The 22,673-nt window shown below is 36.3% G+C and overlaps 1 protein-coding gene across 1 annotated transcript in view; it reads right to left on the bottom strand.

The window, feature by feature from the left end:
• Positions 1-772: 772 nt before the first annotated feature.
• LOC131057747 (histone-lysine N-methyltransferase family member SUVH9) overlaps positions 773-22,673 on the bottom strand; it is a 64,466-nt gene continuing 42,565 nt past the window's right edge. Inside the window, exon 3 of the transcript XR_009109031.2 lies at positions 773-1,256. The gene's annotated coding sequence lies outside the window, so the exon portion shown is untranslated. The remainder of the gene's footprint in view (positions 1,257-22,673) is intronic.

Genomic DNA, 22,673 nt, shown 5'->3' with positions numbered 1-22,673 from the left:
AGTGATGACAAGGGTAACTCCTCTTCAACTAGATTTCATAAGGTAAACAAGCCAATACTTTCAAAGGAGATGTCGGAGAAGGATTGTGAGGAGAGGGAATTTCAGGAAAGTGCGGGCTTTGGGAAAACCCAAGTTGTCTCAAACTTTCAAATGTTATGCAGAGGCCCTCAAACCAATTAAAGAAAAAAACACAAAACACAAAGGAATCGAAGGAGATGCCTTCTCACTATCCTCTGTTTTTTTGCTGATAGAGAAAGGCTATAAAAATAGGAAGCCAACCAAGAAGGAAATTTGCTTTAAGGATCCATTGGAAAGGATTGTTCAATGCTCCCTAGAATGTTTTAGTTTTAAACCACCGTGATAAGGCTGGTCTATTTTTGTCCATGGGTTATATGCCCTATTATGTTTATTGTGCTCAGTGCCTTTGGTTGTGGTGTTGATGAGTTGCAGTTTTTAAGCTGCTCATTCCTCCTTGTTGCTCCTTGATATTGGTTGGGCTACATTGATGTATTTTTCTTGCTTTCTCAAAATGGGTTAGGGCCCTTTCAAAAACTCTCATTGCTACAAAATCATATCATTATTTTGGCCAATCAAAATTAAACTAAAATAGCCCATGAATGTCAAAAAAAAGTGCAAGCACCTAATTAGTAAGAATATGATAAAAATCAGACAAGCTTTCAACGACCACAGATAAAATTGAATGGAAAGGAACATTAAAAAATGTGCTCATGCTCAAATTTCATCTTATGCGCAAGTGCAACAGAGAGAGTGATGCGGCACAGAAATTATCTTACATTTTAATTAAGATAAATTAAGAGATAGCATACAATTAAAATGCTAAAGATGCTTCGTTAAGATGGGACTTCTGTTGGAAAAAGAAAGCTTCTTCAAAATTTGGGCAGACGATAATTTACAAGAGAATGATCATAGATGCAAACAAGCATGTGTTATAGATAGCCCTACATCTTATGTATACATCAACGGCACATATAAAAAACATTGCTGCAAATAGATATGAAAGTAAACATGGTGGTGCACATGTAGCCTATGCTACCAGGATTTGATTATCCCAGAAAGTAGGTAGTGATAGTAGTAAAAGGGTCTTAGTTGACAAAAGAACTATGGTACAGCAGCAGCATGACCCAGTGCAGCCTTTTAAATCAAAGAAACCCGTGTTTGAGCAAGCCCTGTCAATAAAAGTTTTTTGTAGCACAAATCTGAACTTGATAACGACGTGGAATCAAAATCAGGAATACCTGCAAACATATGTAATTCACAATATTAAATCAGACGGTGTCAGAATATAAACGCGGTATCAAGCAGCAATAATTGCATACTCATTAAATTAGTTATTCGCACAGAAAAGCAGGCAATAGCATGCAGGAAACAAAATGACAACATGAATTCCAATAATTAGCCAGCCATTTTTTATTGTCTGGACATATTCAACTCACAGGTAAACCAGATGAAGCAACACTAGTGAGAAAATTAGAGGAAACCAAAAAGGTTGGTTAATCAAATGTAAATTGTTTTGTGTGGCTAACTTATTTTCTGTTCAATGTCTGTATTGTATGTATGAAAATTATATAATTTACCCCAGTTATCGAATCTGGATAGATTTGGTTGAAATCTGGCCCACAACAGAATTTTTGGACCGACAGGAATTGTCTGACTTGGTCCAGACTCTTCAATTTCCATATATATTTTATTACTCTTTTTAATTCCAGATTGAAAAAATAAAATTAAAATGACCTCTCAAATGAATTGAATTTTCTGAACCTTGCAACTCTGGTTGATGCCTGTTGATTCATATAGATTACATGATAATGATCCAACATATTGAGCGCCCTTCTGGTAAAGCAATTAGCTATCTAGAAAACTGTTTAAATGAAACAAAAAAAATCTTGCTTAATATATGTGCAGTGCATCCATAAAAAATTTGACAACGATATGACAGTTAACTCCATCTGGAAGTCATACAATCATTTCCTTTACTCAGCTGGTCAGTTTACAATTCTGCTATGATGGTCAATGTTAATTTGGCAAGCGAAATCTAGATTCATATTAATCATGATAAATTACAAAATAGCAGCAGATGTAACAGCAATGATCAAACAGCTAGGATTACAAATAACAGAAATAGATAGGAACCAAATGGTGATTTCATTTTCCATGCTGCTGATTTCATTTCCCATGCTGCAGAATGTAAATAAATAGAATTCTAAAGTATCATCAAAGATGTGAACTTTGATGAATACCTTTTCAAAATGATTATAATTGAACTAAGTCTATATGTTTCAGAAGCTTAATTAAAACTAGGTTTCTTGGTGCTTTCAAGAACTAGTATACCAAGTACCCTCTAAAAAGCTCATAATATTCCCCACCTCAAGAGAACATATTATCAGACTCCTGTCTGTCAACTCCTGGCTGCTCCAGGCTGGGAGAGTGTTGTTCTAATGGCAATTTACCATGAGCTACTATGGTTAACTCCTGAGCCAAACTAAATGCCTAACCCAATTGATCAGGATTGAACCTTGTACTAAGCTATCCCTCATATTTGAACTAATTCTGTGGTGCCTTTGGATGGCTTCTCAGATCCTTGTTTTGCTTCTGAACCTTGAGTTAAGAAAGTACCAACCCTTTCTCTTGCCTAATCAGAAGTTTGTGTTCGATTCACATCATGTTCACCAATGAGAACATTCATTTAGACTTTACAGAAGTGAAGAACACTAATAACAGCATAACAGTTAGAAAATAACAAATGTGAATGCAAATATTAGAAATCACAAGCAAATGATGATTTCAGGTTCCAAAAAGAGCATACATAAGTAAGAGCCTAAGGTTATCATCAACAATAACATTTCAACTGCTAGCCCAAACAGATCCAGATTCAGAGACCCAGTTCATGGATGAGTACACCCAGGGTACATACAGTTCCGAACCCAGACGAGCCAAAAAACAAAGGGCACAAAAACAGATTTTTGGGAGCTGCTCAGCTGTGTAAATTTTCTTGTAAAATGTTTGAGTTTCAGATTTGAGATTCTATTAAACTGGTTGTTAGTGGTACGCAAGTTTCAGCTGGCTTCGCTGATGCAGGGTGGTCCAACTTAATAGGCAACCAACCTAGGCAGCCTTGAATAAATATTCGATCCTACAGTTTAATACAGGCAACAAGGCCAAAAAAAACCATTTATATCACCATCATCCTCATGCACTTTCTCTAAGTTTTGTGAGAACATGTTAGTCTATCTTATGGAACATTATATGCTTTAAGAATAACATGCACATACACTAATGCTGGGCTCTTATAACCAGAGCAGAATCAATTGCTTTGAAAAAATTAATACAAGTATCAGATTGTTTTGCATTATCATTGGCAATACAAAATAAAAAAATTACATCTTTAACTTGTCCTCACTGTGAGGATCAGTCAGGCTCCTAGTGACTGATGACACAAATTACTCATGAAGTTTCGGCCTCTCCTGTTTTTAGATGTTGAGCCTTTGTCTTTCCTTAGCATGGCATACCTTCCAAACCGTGACAGCCACTTTAACACTCAAGGATCTCCTTTCAATCTGCACATAACTCTTCTTTCTTTTCCTATCAAAAGACCCAAACCAAAAGACTTTTTGTGCCTTTCTCCAGTATCCTCCCTGGATGCTCAGCACATCAAGAAAAAATATGACTTGTTTTTTGAAAGTGACTAACATGCATTCTTTTACTTCAATAATGGACTTATGTTCATCCCAGCAGTTCTTAGACCTCAATAATATTGGATCTTACAATTCTTAGTACCTAGACCAATAATGAAGTCGCCACATTGATCAACTCATATGACAGTGATTTTAAAAGGCTGCACACAATAATCCAGACAAAGCTTGCAGTTATGACAGCAGTACAAGAGCTGCATATACCACATGGATCCACCATGTATCTGAGTTATGCTCCAACTTGTAGCAGTACACTAGAAATAATAATGTAATTTATATATGTGAAACCTTTTTCACTCCTGCGCCTATAATGTAATGTATCAGCAGCAACCAGCAATCATAAAAAAACCATCATAATGCTCTGATGGCAGATGGTACCCAGCTCTTAGCACACTCCTTGTTTGTGCAAATTGTAGCCACTAACTTGATATATATTTCTGCCTAAAAAAGGATGCAGAATTATTCCCGCAGTCACAATGCCCATTCAGCACAAGTGTGATATTAACATGAATCTGAAATTTCAATAGTTCAGCCCAATCGTGACTCTTATATGAAATCACTACAAAGAATTGTCCGTTTAATTGAGCCAAAGTCTAAAGCTCCAATGAGGAGTGGAAATCAAAAATTAGAATGCTTGATCAATGTGCCTCATCCTTGCTTGGCCTCTCTTAAATAGAATTTTCCTCCTAAAGACATAACTCTTCAAATTTCTTTCCTGAACCTTGATTGATATTTGAGAGGAACTGTTTTAAAATTAAAATAAACTAATTATAGACAACCTTATTTTACATTTTGACTTTACATTCAAGCTCTCTTTAATATAATTTTAATCCCATTTCCTTATTGCAAAATTCTCAGAACCCATGGAAAATATATGATGGGTGCTTTGGATTCCAATAGAATGTTATAGAGCTAATAAGGATTGGGTCAGCCCTTTAATCTAGGGGATCTACAAAGAACTTGTTGTTGGCTAACTAGATAGAAATATTAATACAAGTGTGATCAAGCTTCTCCCTTGGGTTGAAGATGATAAACATTTAAAGAATTAAGAAATTATAACATTTGTGAATGTTTCGTACAACATTTTTGCTAAGGTCTTGGCTATGAGAATTAAGAAGGTTCTCAATCAATTATCTCCTCTTCTCAAATTGGTTTTGTAGAAGGGAGATGCATCCTAGACAACTTTCTTACTATCTAGGAGGGGATGCATTCAGCTACAACTTTTTGAGCAAAATGTTTTTGTATGGCTCTTATTGACTTCGAAAAAGATTGTTACAAGATAGAATGGCAATTTATATTGTTTGGTTTTGCAACACTTAGTGCTTGGGGACACCTTTTTGCAGATTTGTTGAAGCTCTTTTCAACGATGCTTTTGAGGAAGTGTGTCAATTGGGAACTCTCTTCCTCTGTTTCCTTGCCAAAGTCTATTAAGCAAGGTTGCCCTTTTGCCCACCTCTTTTGTTATTGAAGCTGAATCTATCCATTATTTTTTGCAAGAGTGTTCTTTGGGACCTCATGTGAAAGGACTAGTGCTTCCTAATGTTGACTCTTTGTTGAAAGTTCAGTTTACGCAAAAGACAACTGATTATTTCCAATTTTAGAGAAGGATAATTTTGATAATTTGGCCAAGAGGTTAGCTATATATTGCCTTGTTTCTAATTCTACGATAGATTTTCATAAATTTTCTATCTTGAGTTCATGAGATTACCCTCCTGAGTCAATTGTTGATAATGGGTGAATGTGTGGTGGTCTTTCAAGAATCGTCAAGTGTCTTGGAATCCCCTTTGACTTGTTTCCTTTGTTGAACCACCAGGTTCCGTAATGAACAAAAATACATTGTAGTCTCCAATAGGCAGGAGCATCTCCTTTCTTTGGCTAGCAAATTTCAAGTTTGTCAAAGATCTTGTCTTCTTATGCAATTTATTATTCCTCCTATCGGTTAGTCTGCTCTTCTCACATTGATCAAATGAATAAAATTATCAGAAGTTTCTAGTAATCAAATGGGAAGGATTCAAAAAAGAGGCATGCAATTGCCTAGGAAGTGTGCATTGAAACCAAAAATGAAAAACTCTTAATTGGCAATAAATCTTTTGGCCCAAAATTTTAAAAAAATCGGGAATCGGGAAAAAATCGGCAAAAAAACACACACATACATTAAATTTATAGAACATATTAACATATTTCTGGTTTCCATCATATAGAAACCATAGTTTGACTCAAATACATAGTTAGCAGTACATCAGCCGATTATAAAGCAATCATTTTAGTCTTTTAGAAATGTGTGATTGGTGTAATAAGATATGCACACAAATTCCATCCAAGAAAACCTTAAATTCTCTTCTATTTGGGTAAATTATAGTTCTCCTAAATCCATTGTTTTAGAGATTGAGAGTCATGGATTTGGGGAGGAAGGAATTGAGGCCAAGTTGAAGAGGTATGCCTCTTTACATGTGCAATGGATGGTTAAACCGCAGTAGTTATTAGAACATTGATGCATCTCTTAAGGAAGTAAACTAGAACGCATCAGGGAACATGCTGATGAAAGTTTTGCATTTTTATTCAGCAGTCACTTACAATAGAGATGCACATATATCGAAGACCTATATTGGCTAAATTTCTCCTAATCCTTTCATGTTCTTTTGGGACAGCCAAAAGAGAATTAAAATCATTGATCCCGTCAAATATCCACAAACTCATTACCAGGTAGAAGATTAAATCATTGATCCCGTCGAATATACACAAACTCCCGTCGATAGATAATGATCCCTCAAATCCACACTCAATCCACAAATTCCGTCGGCCGTTGTTCTTAGGGAAAACGAAATTGCCGAAATCGTTTTCGTTAAAAAATAAAAACAAACTCGGTTTTTAGGGTTGCGTAAAAAAAAAGGCATCACTTTTTTATTCGCGATTTTTGTCCCATTTGCACGCAATTTTATCGTGATTTATTCTATTTAAAAATCGCAATTTTTACAAAAAAATCCTTCGTGATTTTTTGGAAGATTTAATCGTTTACAATATAGACTCCCGATAAATCACAATTTTAACATTTTTGGAGGATTTTTTCATCTATGATTGAAACGACAGATTGGTGATATGAGGTTTAAAAATCCATGTGTACATGGGGTTCCATTAGTTGGTAAGTGGCTTCTTAAGCTTTAGTGGGTGAGGAGCCTTCGAAGGTGTTTTTTAGAAATAATGTGATGACATGTACTCCTAAAGGAAGAATTGAGTGGAATAGGCTCCATTTTGGGGACATTTTGTTTGGTTCTTTACAATCAATCCTACTGGTTCCCCTTGTATTTGGTTTAATTTGTAAGGCCTAGGAACTAGCTATAAGATTTACTAGAGGCCACGATGCATGTTCAACTACTAGAGGGCCCTTTTTATGCTTTCAGATCTATTTAGTGGAACTTGAAGTGCAATAAAAAGCCTCATGCTTTAATCAGAAGGTGTTCAAACTAAGAATTGGTTGTCCAAAAGGCATAAGAAATTTTAACATATTTGTGGAGTGGAGGGACAAATCTCTTGGGACCACCTTAGAGATAAGACCTTGGAGGCAGAAAAAGACTTACTCGATTCAAAGAACTATGGGATTTTGTTTTACGATGAAGAATTATGAAACTAGGATCAACCTTAGCAAGATGTTCAATGGATTCTGTTGCAAGGTATTGTTTTCTATTTCTAAATGTATATATTACGGTTTACCTATTGTCTTTTTCTAACGAGTTATTTTTCAAGCTTAATAATCTGTGGGGATTGGTTGATTCTATAAACTGTTGGTCTAATAGGCTTGAACTAATCCGGTCTTCATGTCTAGAACCTAAGAAGTCCTTTAGCTGTTTCCTTAAGCTTCTATGTGTTATTTTGCTTAAATGTTGTTTTGAACTATGCTCTTTTAGAGCTATAATTTGTTAAAAATTACATTTTTATTGCTTGAATGAGCTATATTTGCACAATTTTCCCAATATTTAAAGAAACAGGAAGAAGAAGAAGAAAAAGAAGAAATCTGTGAACTCAATCTTCATCCATGCACTTACAGTCCACTATAATAGTTTGTAATGCATTTTCCTCCCAAAGGAAAGCCCTAGCAACAAAATTAACTATTGGCTTCTTGATATAACCACTGGATGCGAAGTCTTGTAGCAATATTTAGTATTTACAACCCACCAAAGTCTTCACATGAGGAAATGTTGCCAACTTCCAAGTCTTATTCCCAAGCATAGCATTCCCCCATCCTTATTATCTTGACAATACATCATTACATTTGTTTGTAATGTACATTCTTGCTAAGAGAAGCCTTTGGCAATAAATTGGCATTTGTGCTTGTCAATATCACATTGAATGTGAAATCTTGTATGATCAATTTAGACCTCACGAGATTCTTTCCTAGAGATAAAGTCGACGATTCCCAAGCCTCATTCTTATTGATAAAGCAAAGCACTCTCTCATCCATTCTTGTCAAGAGTCTCCTAAAAAGTTTGGGGATCTAACTATCCATAGCTTCTGCCACAAATCTGAAGTTGGCAAAATTTTGACCCGAATTTTGCAAGGGTCAATGGCATTGCCAACATCTGAAACATCCTTATGGGTGTGGTGAGCCAATAGTGGAAGATGAACTCCACCTAATGTAAAAAGTAGTAGAAGTAGGCCGTATCTCTATAACTGCAACAAATACTCTAAAAAATAACAAGAATACCATAAGGAGGTTGAATATGTATGGAGTGAGAGAGCTCCTCAAAAGGTCTCTTTGTGAATCATAAATCCATTTCAATGGCTGCTAAGATTTATCATATAATCAATATGCCTTCAACTCCTCAGTGTATCCTTTAAAAATGCTCCTCAAAAGGGCTCTCGATATAAGAGCACATCTTTGGGTGTAGGGTAATTAGTATCCACAAGAAAAAGAAAAAATCGTTCTTATTTTTGGAAGCATTCACATAAAGGACAAGCAAACGTGATGGGGTGGACAAGTGGAGGGTCAAGGAAAACCAATCACTTCATTGGGTTTCCAGTTAAAGTTGTAAAATGAATGGAAAGCATAAACAGCAGCAGATAAAAACTCGGTTCAGATTTTGTAGAGAGAGATCAAATGAATGGTACAAGTTTCTGAAATTCTGTTAAATTTTCAAAGCTATGTTATTGCTCATGGTTCCTTTGTAGTTTTAAACCTGAAATAATTTTATCTCTTCATAGTGTATCAGGGATATGTATTAAATCTGGGTTTTGGCTGCAAGGACAGGACTGCCATTGATTTGGTTCTTATCCTTAGCTGTATCAAGTGGTATCAAAGATCAGTTTGAAGTCCAATTAAGAGAGAATAACTGCCCATGTAGAATTGTAATCAAGGATTATGGCAATGCCTTGCCTGTCATTTATATTGTCAACATGCCTCTCAAGAAAGCATCTGGCAATGGTAGGGTAGGAATTGCCAATATGGTAGTGATGTTGGACAAAGTGATAGACCTGCTGAGAGTTATGCAAGTGACAGTGGATGCTATTGAAAAAGACCAAAGAAGTTTTTTCAATAAAAGATGATTTGAGTGATAGAGAAGTGTCAAAATATAATATTGCAGTTGGACCATTAGAAGAGCAATTAGTGTTGAATGAGGGTGATGGATAAGCTCGTAACAACTTTTTAAAAATTGAAAGAGAAACAAAAATGGAAGTTCACATTTTCTAAAGGACTTTGAATCCCAATGAGCTAATTCATTGGCTCACAAAAATTGACTAGTACTTTGAATTTGATGAAGGAACTGACCTGAGAAGAGTAAAATTGGTCAGCCCAAGCTGAAAGGTCATGCATCCCTAAGGTGGAAGTTTAGATTGAAAGTTGTAGAAAGGGTAAATGAAGTATTACTTGTTGGGAACAAATGGTTGCCAAGGTGAAATGCAAAATTTTACTTGTTGATTGTAAGTTGAAAATGATGAAGTTGCCGAATTTGCGACAAAGAAAGCTGGGTGTAAAATATTACATGAAAGAGCTCTACAAAATTATAACATAGTCAAGTCACCATGAGGTTGACTAAGAAAAAGTGGCAAGGTGTGTTAATAGGCTAAGAATGATTGTTCAAGATGAATTGAACATGGTGCGATTGGACGCCATAGAAGGGGCTTATCTATTTACTTTGAAAGCCAAGGAAAAAAGATCAATGAGAAAACAAAACGAAGTCATGGGAAGAGGTAGATTTTAAAGAGGAAGAAATCAGCCAAATGTTGAAAGAGAATAGTATAGTCATCAAGAAAAAGCAAGCATTTCTCATTACCATGGCCACATAAGGAAGAACGTCATAGCCTTCTAGAGAAAGAGTAAGGTGTGAATGAGGAAGAGGCAAAGGGTCTTTTACAACTTGTTTCAAATATGAGCAACCTAGGCATAGAGCATATGAGTGTCCATAAGCTCAAAATGATGTAAATACGAATGAAGCTGATGCTCAAATTGCACAAGTAGAAGAGGAACGGATGGCATCAACAAAACATAAGAGAAGCCAAAACATGGAGAGGATCTAATGAAGAAGAAAGTTCTATAGAAACCTACAAAGGATGATAAAGAACCAATTCAAAGAAAAAATATTTATCAAATTGTTTGTAAATCCAAGGGCAAATGTTGCTAAGTTATCATTGATATGGATCGAATGAGATGTGGATAAACTCAATTTGAAAAGAGTGAGACAACCAAATCCATAAAAGCTATCACGGTTATAGAAAGAACATCAGTCTTCGTAAATAAGCAAAGTCTAGCCAAAATTTGAATTGGAGGATATAGTGAGGAGGTATGGTGTGAAATCATGCCAATGGATGTATGTAATGTGTTGTTGGTAGATCGTAGCAATTTGATAGCAAGGTTGTTCATGATGGAAGAGAAAACACCTACCCTTTAAAAGGAGGGAAAGAAGTATACCTTGAGTCCCTCAAATGTCAAAGAAAAGGTGGTGACTAGTAGTTTGAGAATATTACTTGTGTTATAAAAGGAGTTCTTGAAGGTGGTGATGAAGTACAGTTTGCCTTTATCCCAAAGTTTGTGCAAAGAGAGTCATCCATACAAAAACCAACATCTATGCCAAAGAGGACAATAGCATAAAGTCAAGTATTGCGCAAAAGGAGACAATTACACAAAAAGGAAATGTCAAAGGAAATGCAGCAATTGCTAGAGTAGTATACGAAGATTATGTTAGTGACATCCTAAAGGGATTACCATCCATGAGGTGTTCCACCCATCACATAGATAAGATATCAGGAAAAAGTTTGTCAAACAAGGCAGTTTATAAAATGACCCCCACAGAAGATGCGAAGGTGAAGGAAAAAGTGCAAGAGTTATTACAACAAAGCTTAATAAGAGAAGGTTTGAGCCCATGCATAGTTGGAACAAATTTATCACCAAAAAAGGTGGAGTGGAGAATATCTGCATATTCCAAAGCCATAAACAAGATCACAATCAAGTATATGGATCCATTGCTATTGATGTATGACTTAATGGATTGTTGGAGTGCAACGCAATACATCACAAAGATAGATTTGATAAGTGGCTATTATCAAATGAAAATTAGAAAAGCAAATGAATGAAAGACTGCATTCAAGACAAATGAAGGTTTGTATGAATGGTCAGTCATACCATTTGAGTTGACAAATGCACCAAGTACTTACAAGAGGTTGATGAATGATGTGTTAAAGTTGTACTTAGGTTAGTTTGTAATTGTCTATTTAGATGATATTTTGATTTTTGGTTGAACAAAGGAAAAACACGTGCACCTTAAAGCAAGTCTTGAACACACCAAGTACATTCATGATGTTGATGAATGAAGTATCAAAGTTGTACTTGGGTTGGTTTGTAATTGTCTAATTAGATTATATTTTCATTTTCAATGAAACAAAGGAAATATACATGTGCACCTTAGAGCAAGTCTTGCAAAGGCTGAAAGAAGAGATGTTACTGACAAACTTGAAAAAAATGAAGTTTCATCACAGAGGAATTACTATGCTTGGGATTTGTAATTTCAAAGAATAGTTTGAGGATGGATTTGGAAAATGTCTGGAGAATATGAAGCCAATTTTGTCAAGACCAATAGCTTAAAAACTTGTTTTTAGGCAAGGAGTTTCCATGGTTAGCTATTTTCTACCAAATGTTTATCAACATTTCAGCGATATATGTGCACCTATCACCAAGACAATGAGTGATGAAACGAATTTAAGTGGACAACTAAAGTGGAAAAAAACTCTGAGCTGTTGATGAAGAAAGTGACAAAGCAGCCAATGTTAGCACTACAAGACTTTAAAACATTTAAATTGTGATGCTTGCAGGACAAAAATAGAAGTTCTTTTGAGTCAAGAGGGAAGATCCATAACATGCTTCATCCAAAAACTAGACGGGGTGAAGAGAAAGTATTCAGTTTGTAATCAAGAGTCATATACAATTGTGCAAGCACTTAAGAAATGGAGAGATAATTTGCTTCCAAAAGAGTTGTGTTGTACGCAGATCATCAAGCACTACAGTTCATTAACAACCAATGTAATTAAAAAAAGACATGATGTGGAAATTTCTGTATGATTACTCCTTTGTTTTAAAACATAAGAGCAGGAAGCAAATAGAGTTGTAGATGCCTAAGGAGAAAATACTTTGTGCTGAAATAAATGAGGGTAGATGCAGTTGATTTTTATTCCACAGGGGAATTATACCAAGAGGATGTGGATTTCAGAGATGCACAGACAGGACTCCATGGCTTGACTAGTTTCTGCAAGATGATTTGATGTTCAAGGAAAAATAGTTGTCCATACCTCAAGGGTCAATGAGAAAGAACGTGATGAAATAAAAAGAACAATGGAGGATTTGATCGGGCATTTTGATGCAGAAAAGACTCTCATGCAACTGGAGGAAAGATACTTTTGGCCAAGGCTAACAATTGATGTCAGAAGGTTGTACGAGGTTGCAGAATTTGTTAGAATGTGACATTAGCATAGATTTGTGTTTGTATTATGAAAAAAACAAAGGGGAGATGATTTGATCTTTGTTGTTATTGATAGGCTTTCTGTAATGTCCCCACTTTGAAATAGAATTTAATGGTAAATATCAATAATAAAATTAAAATTTAAAAGAATATAATTAAATATAATTAAAAATTTAATTAAGTTAATGAATGGACAAAAGACATGAAATGATAAGTTGTGACTCTCCCAAATATGAGGTATAAAAGGGAGAAGAGAGCCTCATTTGAGAGGATATAATTTGGGGGGAATCAAAAGTGCAGAACTGACTTAAATAAGAAGAGCAGATCTGATTCTGAAAGGTTGGTTCCACATAGAGTCATGACTCCTATGTGGAGCAAAGACCATTGATAACCATTGATAATCATACGCAATGTTTAATCAAACAACTAGTGATCGGTATAATTAGTGTGACCGATACTATGACTTGATAAACAACATTTAATCATCGCTCTTGATAATCGATATACAAATATAATCAATGCTATGTATAATCGGTAATATAAACTATTACCGATTATACATATAATTGATGATATGTATGATCCGATTGTCATATAGATGATTATGGAGAAAATCGATCATAATATAATATTGTGATCTGTGATCATAATATGCATATACAGAGAAGTACGAACAAGGGTAGGAATAAAAGAATTTATCATATAGATGTCTAAGGCTGTTAGGCCAATTAGATATTTGAACGGTTAGAGTCATCCGACCGTTGCTACATATTTTTCAACACTCCCTCTTAACTAGGGAGGAATTCTTCTATCCTTCAAATAAGTTATATCACCATATTGTGAACACAATAGCTTCATCTATTGTGTGAGAGAAAGATATCACCTCGCTATGATATCAGGAGTTATGGCATATCCACGGATATCACATCACATGATATCCACCATAAATCTTTTAATGTAATATCCACCATTATGGCTTGTCCACGGATATCACGTCTCATGATATCCACCATCATGGTATATCTATAGATATCACCTCATGTGACATCCACCATTATGGTTTATTCATAGATATCACCTCACGTGATATCAACCATTATTGTGAGATCGTCACCTCACAATAATGGTGAGATGTACAAGTGTTCATCATTGTGAGATCGTCACCTCACAATGATATTCACCATGGCTTATCCAGAGGGTAAACACACAAGTACAAGAAAATCATCACGGACTCTCTCACGTGATGTTTGTCATGGCATCACACACATGACATCCACCATGAACCATATCAGAGGGTGTAGATAAGGGCTTTCACCTTAAGTCTCTCTCAAAGAGAAATGCAGTCACAAGAGTTTACACTTTAAAACATCTTTGAAAAGAAGAATACATTAGTAAATAGCATACTTTTCTACCATGTCTCTAGAAAGCCTTTCACATAGTATCTTAAGTGAATAGCATACCTTTCCACCATGTCTCTAACATAGTGATACTTGATCTCCACATGCTTTGACCTTTCATGAAATACAAGGTTGGAGTCTACATCACTCTTGGTGTATTCCAAGCTCACCAAGTATTCATCTATCCAGGAATATCATGACCTAGAAGTCAGCTTAAAGGCCTTCCAGCTTACATGAATGGGTCTCCATCTCATGAATCATAGTCCTTTGACTGATCACTAGAGAAACTACTTGACATGGTCCACTCCCTCTGAACAATATAACCAAGATCCTCGGATATCAATAGAAGCACATCCTCTTAACTACTCCCTCTGTCACAGAAGCATCCCCTGCTCACATGGTCCCAATCATGGAAGATATCTTGCTTTAGGAGACTCTCATCATTTGGTACGATTTTCATATGGTTGGAAGTGCTAGATCTAAAACCACCATGGATCTACTATCATAAGATCAAGCCCTAGACAGGAATATGATCATCTTGAAATTTAGAACAAAATCCCCTTTCAGTATGCTCCCTCTCACTGAGAGAGCCTTCTAGTCTCAATCTTGGCTTTGTAACCCTAGATGCTATCATTACCAGCACAAGTGCCTCTATGGCTTTCACAAGTGAACTATTGCACCTCTGTAGGTAGATATTTGTTTTATAAAAAATGGAAATGCAAAATCTCAAAATCTCCACTAAAGTCCTCTGCATATTCCTCCTGAATTTCAATCTCTTCATCACAAATAGAACTTCAAAACTCTATAGCCTGAAAAGCAACAGACTATGATTCTAAAGATGTCCTAAATGTAAGGGACAAATTTCTCATAGTAAATTGAAGAAATTTAAAACACGATATCCAAATGCACCTTGTCGCTTACTGACAAAGTTGTTTCACAAATAACACACATAATGTAATTGCATGAATTAACAAAAAACTACATATTAAATTCATGAACATTATTCAACCAAAAGAAAACTTATCTCTCTCAAATCAGAATATGAATCCATCTAAATCCTTTTGTGGAATAGTCTCACCAACATCCGCAATAGAAGCTTGAGGCATAGTCCTGGTTGGACATTTCATTGCGTAGTGACCATATTTGTCACATCTAAAGCATTGGATTTCATGAATGTCCTTTCTTCTTTTGTGTGTAGGTGCACCATTTGATTCCTCATCTTTCTTTCTTTTGGAGTGTCCTTTCTTACCCTTCTTCTTTGAGGAGTGCACGGCAAGAACATGAATATCTTCATTTGTGGAGCTTTGGCCAATACCTCTTGTGGCCAATCTTCACTCTTCTTGAATGCAGATTGTCTTCAATCAATCAAACTTAGGGAGTTTTGATCTTGCGCTTATCCCTTGAATAAATGACTCCCATGATGAAGGAAGACCATTAAGAGCCAACATGGTTAATTCTTTGCCATTGATAGTGTGTCCAATTGTAGAGAATTGATCTCTCAATTCGATAATCCTCACGAAGAAAGACATGATGGATTCTCCTTTCATCATCTTGATGTGGTGAAGTTGTTGCTTTAGTGCGAGAGCTCGACTTGTGTTGTTGATCTCATACATCTCCTCTAATGTTTTGAACATGTCACATGCCTTCGTCATCTTGGAGATGATTGGCACAATGTGATCTTTCACGGAGTTGACCAACATTTTTATTGCTTTGTTGTTCTTTCTCTTCCATTGAAGCTTCTCATCCTCTTCCTTTGGTTCCGGTACCGCATCCTTCACGAATTCGTCTAATTTGTTTTCCCCCAAAGCAAGCATAACTGTAAACTTCCAAGATATGAAGTTTAATGCTCCTTCAAGTCGATCTTCAAATCTAACACCATTCACCATTTTGATGTATAGAAGGGAATAGAAGAATTCGAGGATATATAGAGAATTGTCTCACCTATATAAATCTGATCTGATCTTTTTCTTATGCTGGCTCTGATACCATGTTAAAGTTGTATCAGATTTATGTATATAGTAATTTTTAAATTACAATGTAATAAAGAATTAAGCACAGTAGTATGTATGAATCAAAATATCCTTTACAAATGATTACACTATATCAAACTATTTGCAGTTCAGATTATATTATTTATGTAACTGAAGATCACATGATATTCTGCATAATATCACAACTCAGTGTATTGCAGATCACTCCCGTATGCACAATGATATCGACTGCTCTCCTTATAATAACAACCTCCACTATACATCAAATGGGATAGAGTCGATGATATATACTCTCGATGGTCAACATAGAGTCACGGCTCTATGTGGAATCGACATGGTTCCACATAGAGTCGTGACTCCTATGTGGAGCAAAGACCATTGATAACCATCGATAATCATACGCAATATTTAATCAAACAACTAGTAATCGGTATAATTAGTGTGACCAATACTATGACTTGATAAACAACACTTAATCATCGCTCTTGATAATCGATATACAAATATAATCATTGCTATGTATAATCGGTAATAGTTTATACATATAATTGATGATATGTATGATCCTATTGTCTTATAGATGATTATGGAGCAAATCGATCATCATATAATATTGTGATCTGTGATCAGAATAACGAACAAGGGTAGGAATAAAAGAATTTATCATACAGATGTCTAAGGCTGTTAGGCCAATTAGATATTTGAACGGTTAGAGTCATCTGACCGTCGCTAAATATTTTTCAACATTCTTCAGCAAAATTATGAGAATACATGGGTTACCTCAAAGCATTCTATCTAATAGGGATACAATTACTGAGTTAGTATTTAGAAATTACTGAATTTTTGAGCAAAATTGTAAATATTACATGGGCTACCTCAAAGCACTATATTACAATTACTGAATTCTTGAGCAAAATTTTGATAATTTTTTGAGAATGTTATGGAAGAATTATTAAGATTTAGAGATTACTAAGTCAAATTTTATCTCAGATTCTCAACATACTACTCACAAATAGATTGCCAAACAGAGTTGGTGAATAGAATTCTTTTCAAATATGCTCAGATATTTGGTTAAAGAGAAGCCTAAACAATGGAATGACTTTGGGGCAAGCAGAGTTTGCTTTTAACAACTTAGTAAACAAGAGTGCTACAAAAACCTCAATCCAAACTGTATACGGACATAGTTTCAGGACTATCACAGAGTTGAATGTAATGTCCCCTTTTTTAAAATAGGATTTAATAATAAATTAAAACATATAATAAGAAAAATACAATATAACATAATTAAAATGTAATTAAGTTAATGAAAGGTCAGAAGGCATGGAATGAAGAGTTATGACTCTCTCAAACATGAGATATAAAAGGGAGAAGAGATCATTTGAAAAGGGATGAGGAGGGAAGAAATGAATGAAGCATGTGAATCAAAGAAGGATTAAAGGAGGAATAAAAGAATGGGAAGTAGATAAGGTTGTGTCTCTTTCAAGGGGCGAGAATTATGAAGGGTTGGACTATTTCAAAGGGTGTTAATTGTGCTGTTTGAGATTGATCCCTAAGAAAGTCTCAAAAGATGAGGCTAAGGCCCTTGAGCAGATGATCACTGTTGAAGAAATTGAAGACCCCATTAGATCCCTTGCTAATGAGAAATCTCCTGGACTTGATGGGCACCCTGCAGAATTTTACAAAGAAAATATTGAATGGATCATTCTTGAATTGTTAACCCTTTACAATGATGCCTTTGAACAAGGATCCCTAGGTGAGAACATCAATAGTGTCATTAAGACCCTTGTTAGGAATTCGAGACCTATTACATTATTGAATTTATCATATAAGATCATTGCAAAAACTCTTGCTAGAAGGATTGCAGGCCTATTAAATAGTATTATCTCAGTTACTCAAACAGGATTTATCAAAGGGAAATATATTCTGGAAAACTTAAATCACAAGTTGGGAAGCTCTAAATTGGGCTAAAGAGGATGGTCAGAACTCTGCTATGATTTTGTTGGACTTCGAGAAGGCCTACGATAGGATTGAGTGGCCATTTGTTCTTGGCATGCTCAGGGCATTTGGTTTTCCTCCATACTTTTGTAAGTGGATTGATATTCTGTTTAAAGACTCTTCTACAGTCATTGATGTGAATGGTAATTTATCTGAACCCATTCTATTAAGGCGATCCATTAGGCAAGGATGCCCAATTGCACCTGCCTTGTTTGTTATTGCGGCAGATGCTATGTTCTATATTCTCAGAGCCCCTTCTCTTGGACCTCCAGTGAAAGGTGTTACTCTACCCAATCAGGAGGAGTTAATCAATGCTCAATTTGCTGATGACACTGCTCTTTTTTTGAAAATTTCTGAAGAAAATTTTGATGATGTTTTGGATAGACTTAAGTTCTTTTGCTTGGCATCTGGAGCAAAGGTTGCCCCTCATAATTCTACTGTCCTTGGTTGGTCTGATTCAGCCCCTAATTGGATGGCTTCCCGAGGATGGGTGTAGGCTAGGCCCTCAATTATTGTCTGTTATGTTGGGATACCATTTGTTGTTTCTCCCTCTACAAAAGATATGTGGATGTGGGTTTATTCAAAAATTGAAAGAAACATATGAAATGGCAAACACATCTCCTTTCTCTGGCTGGCAGAGTACAGGTAGTTCAGAAGGTTCTAGCCTCTCATTCTATCTACTATTCTTCTTCGTGGCTCTTTGCCAATTATCAGATTAACAAATTAGACAGAATTATGAGAGACTTTCTTTGGTCTAATGGACTGGGGTCTAAGAAGAGACATTGTGTTAAATGGGAGTGGTGTTGCATGCCCAGAAAGTTGGGTGGGCTGGGGCTTAGAGACTTAAAAGCTCGTGGGGCTGCTCTTGCATCTAAATGGATCTTCAAAGCCCTGCATGGCAATGAGCCCTGGAAGGTACTGGTAAGAAATAAAGTTTTGAGATCCTCTATCAAAAAAGGTAAAAGGTGGAAAGATATTTCCCTTTGTGACATCCTCATGGGGGATTTTGACATCAAAGTTTTTGGTTCTAGTATATTTGCCTCATTATGGAAAGCATGGACTCAGGTCAGAGGACTATTGTGCTCCAAAGTGTTGTTGGTGGTCCTCCCACATACTCTGTGGTGGATAGGTCTTTATGGTGGGGTGTGCAGATGAATAGTAAACCCCTTGCTCTTACCCAAAGCTGTTCTGCTAAACACTGGACTTCTCTTGTGATTTCCCTTATAAAGGATGTGCTAATTGATAACCATCTTGGATCTTGGGAAGCTTTGAAAGCTAAATATGGGATCCCTCCATCCCACAAGAAAACATATACTTTAATTGTCAAGGCCACTGGCAGCTTCTTTCCTGGTAAGATCTTATACAGTGATTCCTTTCTCAGACAGCTTAAATGGCAAGATGGCACTAATTTGTATGATGTTTCTACTAAACAGATATATAATATGTTGAAGGAGGACTCTTGCATTCTTAAGTGATTAAATCAGTGTTGGAAACTTCAATGGCCGGACTCAAAATGGCATTTTGTTCTTGATTTGATGTGGCACCAACCCCTTGAACCAAAAAAGGCCTGCTTTATAAAGATGGATTCTGTTGCTCAATAGACTTGCATTAGGTTCTGTTTTATCCTCTGTTGGCATTACTGCCCCTTCTTGTTCCATTTGTAATGTGCCTGAGACTGTTGAACATGTTTTTTTCGAATGTCAGTTTGCTTGTTTGTCTGGTCCATCTTCTGTGGCTCCCCTGTGGTATGGAATGCACATCCTGGTCTGTCTTGGATTGAGATATTGGCTGGTTATTTTGATGGCTTTGATCATAAGCTGAATAAATTCTGGGCTGTCCTTTCTCCCGAGATCCTATGGTTCCTTTGGAAACAGAGAAATGAGGAAGTTTTCCAGGCTAAGAGGAGGATGCTTACTGAGTTTAATATTAAACTCACAAATTACCTTATAATGATGCAGGTTTCTGTCATACTTGAAATTCCAAAGAGTAGATTCATGATCCTTGCGCAAAAAGGTGCTCCTTTTTCACAAATCAGACATTCCATCAGCTCATTACTTCAACACATACAAAGATATGCTGGATGTAATGTACTGCCCTGTAGTTATGGTTTCCTTATCAAACTTTCTGAAGGTATTCCATCAAACAGTTGGTAAACATAACATTTAGTTCTGAGTTTTTTCCTCTTCTTGTATGTGACTCTGGTTTAGTCGAGCCCTGGTGCGTTTGTGGTTTTTTATAGCATTTTTCAAACATAAAACAACACATATGAAATGTAAACCATAAACCATTGTTCAAACTTGCACAGACACAACACGGAAACTTTCTTCATGGACAGTCATGTCTGAAAACTATTTACCAGCTTACTATATTCTAACACATCAACCATACATGGTAAATGAAAGGCATTACAACACATACTTCTTTCAAGTCTAGTAACAAAGATTGGTGATTAACAATGTTTTCAACCTTTAGCAGTCTCGTCTTTACTCACTTAACATTAAATTGTTCACTATCCTAACACATTCAGGAATTAACAGTGACCAAGCATGTGATGAAGAACCTGTTTTTTGGAAGTTGTTGTATACACAGAATGGTCTCCACGACCCAGCAGCAAATTCTTCCTTGACAGCCGCTACACTTCTGGGTTTCCCAAATACCCGTATGGTGACTGCTACTGGCCATGCTCAGACTAGAAAGTCGCACAACAGGTGCTGTTAATATGCACAGGTAAGGGCATGAAACGGTATGTCAGCACACAGCAATTTAGTCCCACAAATCTGCAACTGGGTGTTACGCTGGCTGAACATTTGGAAAGCTAACTATGCCCAATTCTGTTCATTTCTCCCTCCATGCACTGCCAGACTGCTGTTCTGCGTTAGAACTGAACTTAAAGATACACAGTAAATGCTGTGAATTACCTTATTGTCTTCCACGGCTGGCTATTCATATGTCGTGCTCAAACTAATGAAATCTGCTAATTTCGAACTGAATACCACCAATGAGTAATGCGCTGGAAAGTGTTCATTTACCAACAAAGACTATTGAACTCACCCAGCTGTGTATTCCACTATTTGTTGCTGCCAATGTGCCAATCCAATCTTCACCAAAAAATCATATTTCCCAGATTTGGTCTTCCACAAACGTGGGAAATGTTGCCAATGAGGATGATTGTCCCCAAAAGCCCAGATGATTTCCAGATTTTCTCCAGAAACTCAGTTTTCAAGAAACACCATTCCCAAGATGTCTTTTCCAGCATTAAATGCCCTTATTTATGACCTCACTTGAGCTCAAATCCCAATGCACCAAGAATGTGGGATAAATAACTTTCTTTTTAAAATATCATTTCTCACTTAAGAGAATAAAATGTCTCTTTCAAAAATAAAGTGACTTTATAACTAAATGTACTTAAATTTAATAGTCACTTTATTAATTTAAACTCCTCCTTTTTTCCTCTAAAAATGACCCTTTCAATAATATAATAATATTTTGACACTTAAGGTCACTGTTTTATGTGCCCAAGATTTAAAACTTTTCGCCCCGGTTCCAACAAGCTATAACACTAAGGTTGGAATTAAATATTTTAATTAAATTTAAGCAACCTTAGTAAAATAATTAAAATAACACGTTAATACACCAAATTTGCAAAAACTCGTCAGAACACATCGGAATCAAGTTCTGATCGCACCGGAGTGATATTGATGACGAATAGTAGCAAACGAGGCCGATCGAGCGACTTACTAAAAATAGACGACTTCTCCAAGATTCTTGGAGACCAATCCAGACACCAGAAATCACTTTGGAAAGTGGCGTATAACTCCAATAAACCAATTGAGCTCATCGGAAACATCAAATTACTCATTTGAACAAGCTGACGTGAACCCAGAATGTCAGCTACTAAAGCTTACTAGAGAACCTGAAAAATTGGGGACATTACAATCCGCCCTGCCCAAAGATTGCTTGTCCTCAAGCAATGCCAATACAACCCCCAATCTTCTGACTGATCCACTGAAACTAAGAATAATCTCGAGGTCCCAAATCAGTCTAAGATATCTGCAACACCATCTACAGAAAGCATTGTCTTGCAAGGAGCCCCAATCAATGACCTCCTGAAAACCTCCAACAAGAAGAGCAAAAGCATACTGTGTAAACTCATTCGTCTCCTCAAAAAAACTGCTCTCCCAAAGAATCAAATTGCAAAACCATAGAAATAGACTCCGGAACTGACAAACCTTCATCCTCAAATTGCACTGTCAACTCCTGGTTTCCCATCAACAAATCATCATCAAAACCAATACTGAAAATCCTGAGTAAACTGAGATCTATCCCATGCAATATATCCTGCCAAGGTGACTCAAGGAGATCCATATCTGAAACCCCATTGCCTAACTCGATCCTAGGCAAAAGGAAATGAAATTTGTTCCCCCTCAAAGGATGACCCTTGTTGTGTAGCTAGGTTGTGATGTGACCATATCACACATCGCCCCATCAAAATGGGTACCCCTCTTTTTTGGTTTTTCTTTTTGTCTAGTCTTGCCTCTCTTTGCTTTCAGGATGAAATGAGTGAGTTTATGGGGTTAGCATAAGATCGGATCAGGCTAAGTTAGGAGTCAACATTGCTCAGAAGTTTATCTTTTAGGT

This window comes from Cryptomeria japonica, chromosome 9 (genome assembly GCF_030272615.1).
Source record: "Cryptomeria japonica chromosome 9, Sugi_1.0, whole genome shotgun sequence".
Lineage (NCBI taxonomy): Eukaryota > Viridiplantae > Streptophyta > Pinopsida > Cupressales > Cupressaceae > Cryptomeria > Cryptomeria japonica.
This window is presented reverse-complemented; position numbering and strand designations above follow the sequence as displayed.